The 11,263-nt window shown below is 36.2% G+C and overlaps 1 long non-coding RNA gene across 1 annotated transcript; it reads left to right on the forward strand.

Annotated features, from left to right (window-relative positions):
• Positions 1 to 3,865: 3,865 nt before the first annotated feature.
• On the forward strand, positions 3,866 to 5,132 carry LOC126967367 (uncharacterized). The gene is made up of 2 exons (XR_007729982.1): positions 3,866 to 3,947; positions 4,080 to 5,132. It is a non-coding gene; the product is annotated as an uncharacterized LOC126967367 (long non-coding RNA).
• Positions 5,133 to 11,263: the final 6,131 nt, after the last annotated feature.

Consider the following 11,263-nt stretch of genomic DNA (forward strand, 5'->3'; position numbering starts at 1 on the left):
GTGTTCTCTGTCTTATTGAGTGATGGAAAGTTTGTTGGATGTTTAAATAAATCTGATAATGGTGTTTTACTTTTATTTTTCCTATCCAATATCTTTTTTTGTTTTATAGGGCATTGACCTGATACTGCAAGATGGTTACCTTTACAGTGCACACATACTGCTTTGTCAATAGGTATAGTACATTCTTTATATGAATGATTTTCAGTGCAGATTGAGCAACGCTGAGCATTCTTACAGAATTTAGCCAAGTGGTCAAACCTAAGGCATCGGAAACACTGCTTAACTGGCGGCACATAAGGTCGCACTGGTAGACGCCACATCTTTAAGTAAACGTAATAATGACTGCCTGTGTAGGTTGTAATATAAAACCACTATCGGATTTGTTTTTTTTCATTATACGCCGAACAGAAATATTTTTTTTTGTACTTGACAAAGATTTGAAAATTTTTTTGTTGGACATATCAATGGGTACGGAGGAAATCACTCCAGACAATTCAGTGGCACCAGCTGGGATGGACGCCTTAATATTTTGTTCCCTTAAAAATGTCGTGTTGTCTAGGAATGTATTAGCCAAATTGGGTCGTTCAAACACTACTCCTATCTTATGTTTGTTGAGTTTCTTAAGATATTTAATGCCTTTAATGAAGCGCGATAAGTAGCTACTAAGAGTTAGCATGTCACAACTACCAAGTGGCTGTTCAGTGACACTCTCTATGAAGACTTTGATGACCGGCACCTGCGTCTTCCGGATATCGGCGACAATAGTCGGCCACCCTATATGGCAAATAAAAGTCCTCGTGGTCTTCCAAAACTGTACGCGAATCTGAGTATTCGCTACTTTCAGAGGTGGAATCTAAAATAGACTCACCTTTATCTCGTTCCGGCTTGGTTTTTTTCCGCCTTTTCGACATCTCTTAGCACAAACCTAAATCACTAAATATATAGACTTTTACTTATACTAAACAAATTAAATGATAAACATATACAAATACTTATATACTTTTCAAAAATATGAGGATTATATACAATATAATAGAAATATTAAATTTTATAGTTAAAAATACCGCCCTAAGCAATCAAGAGTTCCCGCGCTTTTTCTGTGGTAAAGACAAGTATTTTTTTTTTCTTCGTCTTTTGGCAATAGCGTTTACTTTTTGCCAATAACGTAAATTAAAAGATTGGGAAACTAAGTTAAAAAAGGATACGGAACACGGAAAAGGATCAGATAAGTAGAAAAAGGATTGAAACGGATATTAAAAATTTCATAAATATACATATATACTTGCTACTTACACAACATTACAAATATTTAAACTTTAATATGATTCTGAAGAATGAAAGATGACAATATTTTATAAAATTTACATGGATACATAATTAGACAGGATATACAGGTAGGAAAAGGAACATTAAGAGATATTAGATCATTCAGGAATGAGGAGCGGTCGTATAGAGAACATGAAAAGAAAATGTGATCTAGATCACATTTATCGGATTCACATTCACACATGTCAGTAGATACAATGCCTAATCTATTAAGATGAACAGGAGTGCAAACATGACCCAAACGCATTCTTATGATAGAAGAACATACTAACTTATTGCATTTGGCACGGAAAAACCATGGTTTAAATGAAATAAGTGGCTGAAGGTTAAAATATTTCCTGCCTTTTGATTGACCAGTTTCAGTCCAAAGTCTATTCCAACAATCCTGAAGGTGAACTATAGGAAGAGCACCTAGATCCTGGCAAAAAACTTTATAAGGGAAAATGTCGCCATCGACCACGGCTTCATAAGCTAGTTGGTCTGCTTTTATATTACCAGGAATGTCGCTATGGCTGGGGATCCATACAAACAACATAGAAAGACCAAAGTGATTGCATTTATTTAATAGATTTCTTATTTCTGACAACAGAAGAAATGTTTTTTGATTTAAATGGGAACCTATTGAGAGACTGTAAGGCACTTTTTGAATCAGAGAAAATTATTGTTTTTGGAAGTTTAAATAGAATAATATATTCAATAGCCTTAAAAATACCATAACATTCCCCAGTAAACACCGATGTTTCCGGAGGTAGTTTAATTTTCTGTGATATTTTAAATTGAGCGTGATAGACACCTACACCAACGGGATCCAAGGAGGAATGTTTAGACGCGTCTGTGTAAATATGATGGTAATCAACCCAAACAGTATTTTTAAGAAGATTAAACGAAAAATTTGTACTAATATCGTGCTTATTTAAACCTGAGTCAAAATTAATTTCTGGAAGCAACATTAATGCTTCAAAGCTAGTACTGAAAAGAGGATAATTAATGGATCGATGAATAGGAGCTTTTATGTTGATAAATTTCTTAAAACTATTGATTAGACAAGGTGGTTTTTTATTTGACCAATATGCAGATGAATCTATAATGAGAAAGTTTCTGAAGTTTGTTATAAAGAGAGTGGTTAAGAAACTGAAAAGATCGGAATATAAATTTGTCTGCTAAATATTGACGACGTAGATGTAGTGGAGGATCACCACATTCTACTTGAAGAGCATTGATAGGACTTGACCGCATAGCACCAGAAACTACTAGTAAAGCTTTGGACTGTATGAGATCTAGTTTTTTAAATGCCTTAACACTACCAGGCTCCAGCAAGAATGAACCATAATCTAATATACTTCTTATAAGAGCATTATATAACAATTTCATGCAAAAAGGGTGCGCACCCCACCAAACACCTGACAGACATCTTAAAATATTAAGAGTACGCTCACATTTAGTATTTAGGTAATCACAATGTGGGATACCAGTTAGTTTCGAATCTAAGACAATTCCCAAAAACTTAACATTATCTTTAACTGGAATCTGATAACCCTCATAAAATATAGAAATAGGAGGAGGAGTTCTTGATCTCGTGAATAAAACTATTGTACTTTTTTCAGGTGATAGATCAAGGCCATTTAAGTCCAACCAAGTTTTTAAATTTATCAGCGGTTGTGTTATAGAAGAACTAGCTTTTTCAATAGAAATATCACGACAGTAAATTAATAGATCATCAGCATACTGAAGAACATTTACACAATTAAGTGATGATTTTAAATCGTGTGTATAAATATTATACAATATTGGGCTAAGTACTGATCCCTGGGGGAGGCCCTTTGAAACAAGTCGAGTAATTGACTTCCTGTCATCTAGTTTCAGGATTATGTATCTTTCGGAAAGCATGTTTATGATAAAATTTGTTAATAGCAGAGGTATATTAAGTTGTAAAAGCTTACTCTTTAAAATACTTATTACGACATTATCATAGGCACAATTTATATCTAAGAACGCAGCTATTACTGATTTATTATTTGAAAATGATAATTGAATATCAGAAATGAATATACTTAAGCTATCAATAGTACTTTTCCCACGTCTGAAACCGAATTGGGATTCACATAATAGACCGTTATGCTCAACAAACCATTCTAAACGATTTTTTATAAGATGTTCTGTAATTTTCATCAAAACAGAAGAAAGTGCGATTGGGCGATAGGCAGAATGGTCTGCAGAACACCTATTAGGTTTCAGTACGGGAATTATTTCTTGACGTTTCCACGTGGAGGAGATGTTACCAGATGTCACTATGGAATTTATAAGAGATAAATAATAAAATAAAGCATCATCATCTAAATGAGAGATAAAGGAATACGGAATACCGTCCAGTCCAGGAGCAGAATCCTTAACATGAGACAATACACCTTTTAGTTCAGTGAGAGAAAATATACTGTTTAAACCAAAACAGTTATCATTATTTATATTTATTACAGGGTAACCAATTATTAAGTCTTCAGGAAAGAAAAGTTTATCTAAAAAGCTATTAAATAAATGAAAAGGGATTGATTTTGGAGATGAATCTTTGTATGCAGATCTAAACCTTCTTATATTTTGCCATACAAGAGATGGTTTGACATCAGGTGATATTGAATAGCAGAAATTTTTCCGGCCATCAAATTTCTTTTTCTTTAGAAATTTTGAAGTTTCTGACATACTTTTTGTAAGAATTTCAAAATTCTTATCAGTGGAACATTGACAGTATGTAATTTCAGCATATTTTCTTCTCTTTACTGCCTCAGTACATTCGTTATCCCACCAAGGAGGAGAAGGAATAAAACCCAAAGAGCTATTTTTACTTGGAAATATCTCATTGGCAACCTCAATAAAGATTCTTGCTAAAGAATCTGCACACTGAGATTCTGTACCTGGATTAATTTTTGGAAGTGTAATAATTTTGTTTTTTATTAGATCTTTATATAAATCCCAATCAACATCATTAAGCTTATATTTTAAACGAGGAGAATAAGTTTTATGTAATACTTTATTGTTATTATTGCAGGTTGGAAATGATAATAATAGTGGGAAGTGATCACTACCAAAAGTAGATCGTAATGGATCCCAGGACAAAGAAGAGGCAAGATTAGGTGTAGTGACTGTTAAATCTGGAGCACTTGGGCCCTCGTCAGGATGAGAACGTCGTGTAGGACGACCATCATTTAATATACACAAATTCACTGAATCAAATATATCTATTAATGTGTTACCATAACTATTAGAAGATAAGTAACCCCAGGATTCATGGCGACAGTTAAAATCACCAAGGATCATAAAAGGCTTCGGAAGAATGGAAATAATATCTTTAATTTCATTTAAGATTGCAGAAGAAGGATGAGGTATATAAATAGATACATAACAGATATTTTCAACTAAAGCAGCAATAATAGAAAAATCATTACTGTGAGAAGGAATAGAGAAGAGAGAAAAGGAAAGAGGCTGTTTCACAAGCATGGCTACTCCACCATGCCCATCCACACGATCTTCTCTGAGACATGAATAACCTCGAATCTTAAATAAAGATCCTGGTTTCAACCATGTCTCTTGAAGAGTACAGATATAAGGTTTATATTTATTTAATAAATAAATAAGATCACTTTTTTTAGGAGTGATGCTTTGACAATTCCATTGAAGAACTTTGTCCATTATTTGGTTTATAAATTTGAGTAATTGCAGAAACTAATAAGGCAGCGTTGGACGGTGAAAATTCATTCGATTGACTAAGAGATTTTATAAGAGAAATAATTAAATCAATTACTGAGGATTCCAAAGGATTTTCATTTACTTTGTTAATTAATGCACATCCATTAGAGGGTTGGGGAATATTAAAATCCCTTAAAATTTCTTGGTGAGCAGATTTGTCATATCCTTTGCTAAGTGTAGGTGGAGGCTTTGGTTTAACAAAAACAGTTTTTTTATATGAAGTATTGTTTATAGCTTTATGTGTTGAATGTTGATGCTGGGTTGGAAAAGTATTAGGAGTGATGTTAGGTGATGAGAGTAATGTATCTGCATATGAAATTCGAGAGACAGTTGGATGTATCTTTGAAGCTTCTGAATAGGAAATACAGTTTTTAGCCATTGATTCCTTTATAGCTCTTTGTCTTTCATATTCTAAACATTTTTTATCAGTTGCAATATGGGAACCTTTACATAAACAACAAGATATAAAATCATCTTGAACAGAGCAGTTATCACCACTATGTCCTTGACCACATCTAAAACATCTTGGTTTAGATCTGCATTGAGATTTCACATGACCAAACCGACAACAATTGTAGCATTGAATAGTAGGATATATATACAAGTCTACAGTAAGAGAAGTGTAGCACATATATACTCGTTTAGGCAAAAACTGTCCATCAAAAGTAAATACCACAGACTCAGTACATTTAAGATGGTTTTGTCCATCAATCATCATCTTTCGTTTTATTCTCCTAATTTTTATGATTGGACCACAGCCAATAGGAACAGAAACATTATCTTTTATTTCCTCTTCAGACCACTCAGCTGGTACTCCTCTGACTATTCCTATTCTACTCACAGAAAATGATGGAATAAAAGCCTTATATTTTTCATTTTCTAAATTTTTGTTTTCAACAAAGTCATTTGCATCTTGGTACTTAGAAAAAGAAATAGATAACCTATTCCGGCCTATCGTTTTTAAACTTCCATTCACAATATTTTTAATAGAATTTCTTTTGAGAAAACGACCAAATGTAACTGGATGTAAAGTAACATTATCATCGGGAGATGAATACTGTTTCTGAATGTGTACAACAAAAGGAGCAGCATCTAATGAGTTATATAACAGCCTTGCAACAGGGGGCTGTGGCTGTTGTGGAGTGTCTGTGTTATTTTTTTGAATGTTCTCTACTACTATAGAAGAATTATTGCAGGAATCGACTTTGGAAAGAATTTGTTTATCACTAATGTCTACACATTTGCAATCACTTTCCTTAATATCTTTCTTATCACCACGGTGTTTTCGTCGTCTTTTATTACAGTGTCTGCATATTCTGGGTCGAGCTGACACTTTTACGGCCACTAGATGTCTGAGACACAGAACCATCTGTATCCATCGTGCTACCTTCGTCATTATGAGAAATTGTCACTACATGACCTATATCAGGGGCTGTCCCCCCAGGATCATCCGGGGGGTCCATCATAAAATAGAAAAGTGAGGAAAAGAAGACTTACCAATAGGATGAAAATTACACAAATAAACAAATTTACACTTTAATACAAACTAACTACTAAAATATATACAAACTACAACTTATCTGATCAAAATATCAAAATATTTACATGAAATTTAAAAATAAAATGAAAAATTAACAAAATTACGTGCGACCGATCTTAAGTTTCCCGCCCTTTTTTTCAAGTATTTTTTTACTCCTTGAACTTTGAAGACATACAAACATTTTTTTTTTTTCACTTCTTTTTGGACATTTTGGCTCGAACATTCCGTGCAACCGGTTTCAAGATTTTTTTGAATAAATTTATTTCTTAATGTTAGTTTTCTTGCATTTTCCACATAGAATAAGTTTTATTTATTCAAATTTTGAAACTTTACAGTACGGAGTATCCTCGATTACGGAACCTTCTTGTTAGAACCTTGTAAGTTATCAGATCTAAGAAAACTAGATTCCATCCATAAATATAATATGAAATCTAGTCCATTGAATGCATTACAGTAGAGTGTAATGAACCCCCGCTTCATTAAGATCGTCAGTTTTTGTCTGATCGTCTATTTTTTCGTGTTTTACAATTTCCAAATAACCCCTAATAACCAAATTAAATACTCTTACAAGCCACTCCCTTGTCTGGTAAAAAGTAATTTGTTGTATAAATCAATTCACTTCCCGACACATCGATGTCCAAAGCTGGATTTATTTAACTGTAAAATAGCAAGAATTGTGAAATAGCAAGAAAACTAAAAATAAAAAATTTACCGTACCATATGTCAAAATTGCGCGTTTACCACTAAAAACCCCCATTTGTCGTATCACCGCTCTTCGGCAACACTTCCCTTAAAGCCTCGCCTAGTATCGGAATACTGGGTCTCGAAATCTCGAGCGATTGGCAATTTCGTGGCCTTCTGGAGAGCAAAGCCAAATTGGCTTCGAAGAAGCTGGGCGTCATCAATAGAGCACGGCAATACTTCAAGCCGGCCCACATTTTAGCGCTCTACAAAGCGCAGGTCCGGCCACACATGGAGTGTTGCTGTCATCTCTAGTCTGGCGCACCCCAGTATCAGCTCGATCCATTTGACAGCGTGCAACACAGAGCAGCTCGAATTCTCGGGGACCCAGTGATCTGCAAACGGCTGGATCACTTGGCGTTGCGTAGAGACGTCGCTTCTTTGTGTGTCTTCTACCGCATTTATCACGGGGAGTGTTCCAAAGAAGTGCTTAACCTGATTCCTGCCACCGAATTCCACCTTCCACAAGTCAGGATATCATCCGCACCATCTGGATGTGTGGTTGTCCTCCACAGTGCGGTTTTCAAGGAGCTTTATTCCGCGTACTACAACACTGTGGAATGAGCTTTCTTATGCGGTGTTTACGGGACGATACGACATGGGATCCTTCAGAAAAAGCGCGTACACCTTCCTTAAAGGCCGGCAACGCTCTTGTGATTCCTCTGGTGTTGCAAGATAATGTGGGCGGCGGTGATCACTTAACACCAGGTGACCCGTACGCTCGCTTGTCCTCCTATTCCATAAAAAAAACACCTAATGAATTTTATATAAAACTAAAAACATTAACTTAAGCTAGATGAACACAATTCAACCCCACAGTCCCCAAGCCAATAATCCGCTTTTTCTAGCAGAAGTCTTCTGAACCTAGGGACCGACGGATTGAATATGTCTACCTTCTGACAGACTTCATTATACAGAGAACAAATGCGATATAAACTAGAATGTTGACCATAATTTGTGCGTGTTGAGGGTAGACTGAACGTTTTCCTATTAATAATACGGCTGCATTGCCGTGGGACGATGAAAAGAGGACTGTCTATGTGGCCATGAATCAGTTTGTAAAAAGACAAGGTCTGACACTTTCCTACGCTGTACAAGAGACGTCATGCCAAAATGCACAAGTCTAGATTCGTAGCAGTCTAATCGACGACAAAGATTACTTGAATATGAGAGATGATATAAGAATTTCGGCTGCACCTGCTCTAACCTCTTAATATGAACTTTGTAAGAAGGGTTCCACACCGGACTGCAATACTCTAAAAGACTACGCACGTAGCTGTTAAAAAGTATCTTCGACACATCAGGGTCGTTGAAAAATTTAGTTTGTCTAATCACAAAACCTAAAAGACGAGATGCCTTTTTGGAAATGTAGTCAATGTGCTCTCTAAAATCTAATTTTGTGTCAACCATGACGCCTAAATCTCGCATTGTACAAACTTCTGCTAGTGGACACGCATTTATGAAGTAAGTAAGTAGTGAAGCATTTCGTTTTCGAGAAAAGTTTAAGTAAAAACATTTTGAGGAATTTAAAACCAACCTATTACTAACACACCAATCGCAGATCATATCAAGATCACTTTGTAATATGATCGTATCTTCTGTAGATTTAATTTCACGATAAATTTTTAAGTCGTCTGCAAACATTTGAAATTTGGATTTTAATTTAGTCGCTAGATCGTTCACAAAGACCAATAAAAAAGGGTGCCCCAAATGGGAGCCCTGTGGAACCCCTGATGGCACGGCTCTTGAAATTAACTTAAAGCCACGGATCTTTACAATTTGGGAACGGTTTTGCAAATAGGATTCGCACCACTGCAGTAGAGAGCCACATATTCCTGCGTGACCAAGTTTTTTCTATGAGCAGTACGTGGTCAACCACATCGAAGGCTTTTGATAAATCAGTGTAAATAGCATGCAATTCGTGACCATCTGTGAAAGCTTGAGTAATGTCACTAACAAAATCCACAAGATTCGATGTTAAACATCGAACAAAAAATTGAGATGGGCCGGTAGTTAGTAATATCTCCAGGATCTCCCTTCTTGTGAATTGGACTGATGTGCGCAACCTTCCATCTTGAAGGAAAAGTTCCACATAGTAAAGACTTATTGAAAATGATTCGTAGCGGCTCAGCCAATTTTGTGCCACAGGCCTTTAAGAAACTAGGAGGTATAGAATCTGGACCAGGACCTTTATTTGCATCTAGGCTTTTGAGCGCGGATATGACATCTGAGTCTGTGAAACGACATAAACTAATTGACATGTGGCATTCGACGATTTCATTGTGTTTAGTTCTTGGGTTTGGGTCATGCTGATAGGTTGACTGGAAGTATTCTGAAAAAAAAATGGCAATCTGCTGGCCACCTTGAACGCTTTGATCTAAGTAAGTCATTTCAGCCGGTATGTCGCTGCTATTTGATCGTAGAGATTTTATGAAAGACCAAAAGTATTTAGGATCCTTCTTGATTAAATTTTTGGCTTCTGATTTTAACCTATTAGTCGTTAGGATTTTGTCACATCTCTCGCGGCGTAACCTATATGTAAACTGATCCATCGGATTGCCATACATTTTAAATCTTTGATGGTACTTTGCCTTTTCCTTCAAACTCTGGATCAACGATCGACTGAACCAAAATGGGAAATTGCTCCGACCTTTCGTACTCATTGGAACATTTTTATTAATGATGGATGTAAGTATATCATAGAAAACGTCTACTGTCTCATCGACTGTTAAACTAGGATCGAGAGTTTCCTCCCAGTTAATGTTATCTAACTCGTTTTTAATGATGTCATATTTAGCTTTGCTAAAATTAGGCCTGGGTGTTTTTTTAATTTTTGGGGGCCGGGTGATGCGTCTCCAAATCCACAAGTGGGACACCCTGGGTCACTGATACTAGTTTCGGTGAGTTTGAAATAACTAGATCTAAGAATCTGCCGTTTAAGTTTGGTATTGCACACATTTGGTGGAGATCGTTGAAAGAAAGAGAATCGATAAGCAAGGCATCTGTGCTATCTGTAGGAGAGCTAGGGATCAGAGAGCATAAGTTTCGGTCTGTACAGTGAGACCAGTGGAGGTAGGGCCTATTAAAATCAACTACTAAAAGAAGTATAGATTCTTTTGACATTTTGTGTTGTATAACATTTGTTACATTATTCATTAAATTTTCTAAAGAATCATACTTAACGGGGGGAGGAAGGTATAAAGTACAAATACATAATTCCACTTTTGAGTTACCCTGGCCAAACTTAATCGTAATCCATAGGTTCTCATTAGTGGACTCCCACTTCAATTTCCTAACAGGGGAATGTTTTTTGTGGACTGCTATGAGGACCCCACCTCCCTCCACTTTCTGCGAGACTGTCGAGTTTCGGTCTCGCCTAAAAACCAAGTATCTGCTGTCTATAAGTTCATGATCATAAACAGACTCGTTTAAGTTTGTCTCAGTTAATAGAATAACGTCCAAGTCTTGTTTTAGTACATTTTCTCGTAAAATATGCGCTTTGGTTCTAAGACCATTTACGGGCAGCCGCGTGAAGAATTTTGTTGTCTGGAGAAAGATGCTCGCACACGTACACTGGTTTTTTGCTTCCAACAAGTCCCAGGTGATTTGTATTGAGTTTATCTTTCTCATGAGTCTTGTTGAAAGTTTTCACTGCAGCTAATACTGAGTCACGTACAAGGGGACTCGCCAACTTCAGGATAATGGAACGAGGTCGGTTGGACTCCTGGTTTCTCTTTGCAACACGATGGAAGTTCACAAGGTCGTGGAATGACAGGTCACAGCCGACAGTATTTAACAGTTGCTGAACTATGGCTTTCAGGTTCTCAGTCCTATGCTCAGGGACACCTCTAAATTACAGTCGCGGGAGTGCTGTTGTACGTTTTGTAACGTGATTCGTTTCCCGACCTTGGAATAAAT

This window comes from Leptidea sinapis, chromosome 13 (assembly GCF_905404315.1).
Source record: "Leptidea sinapis chromosome 13, ilLepSina1.1, whole genome shotgun sequence".
Lineage (NCBI taxonomy): Eukaryota > Metazoa > Arthropoda > Insecta > Lepidoptera > Pieridae > Leptidea > Leptidea sinapis.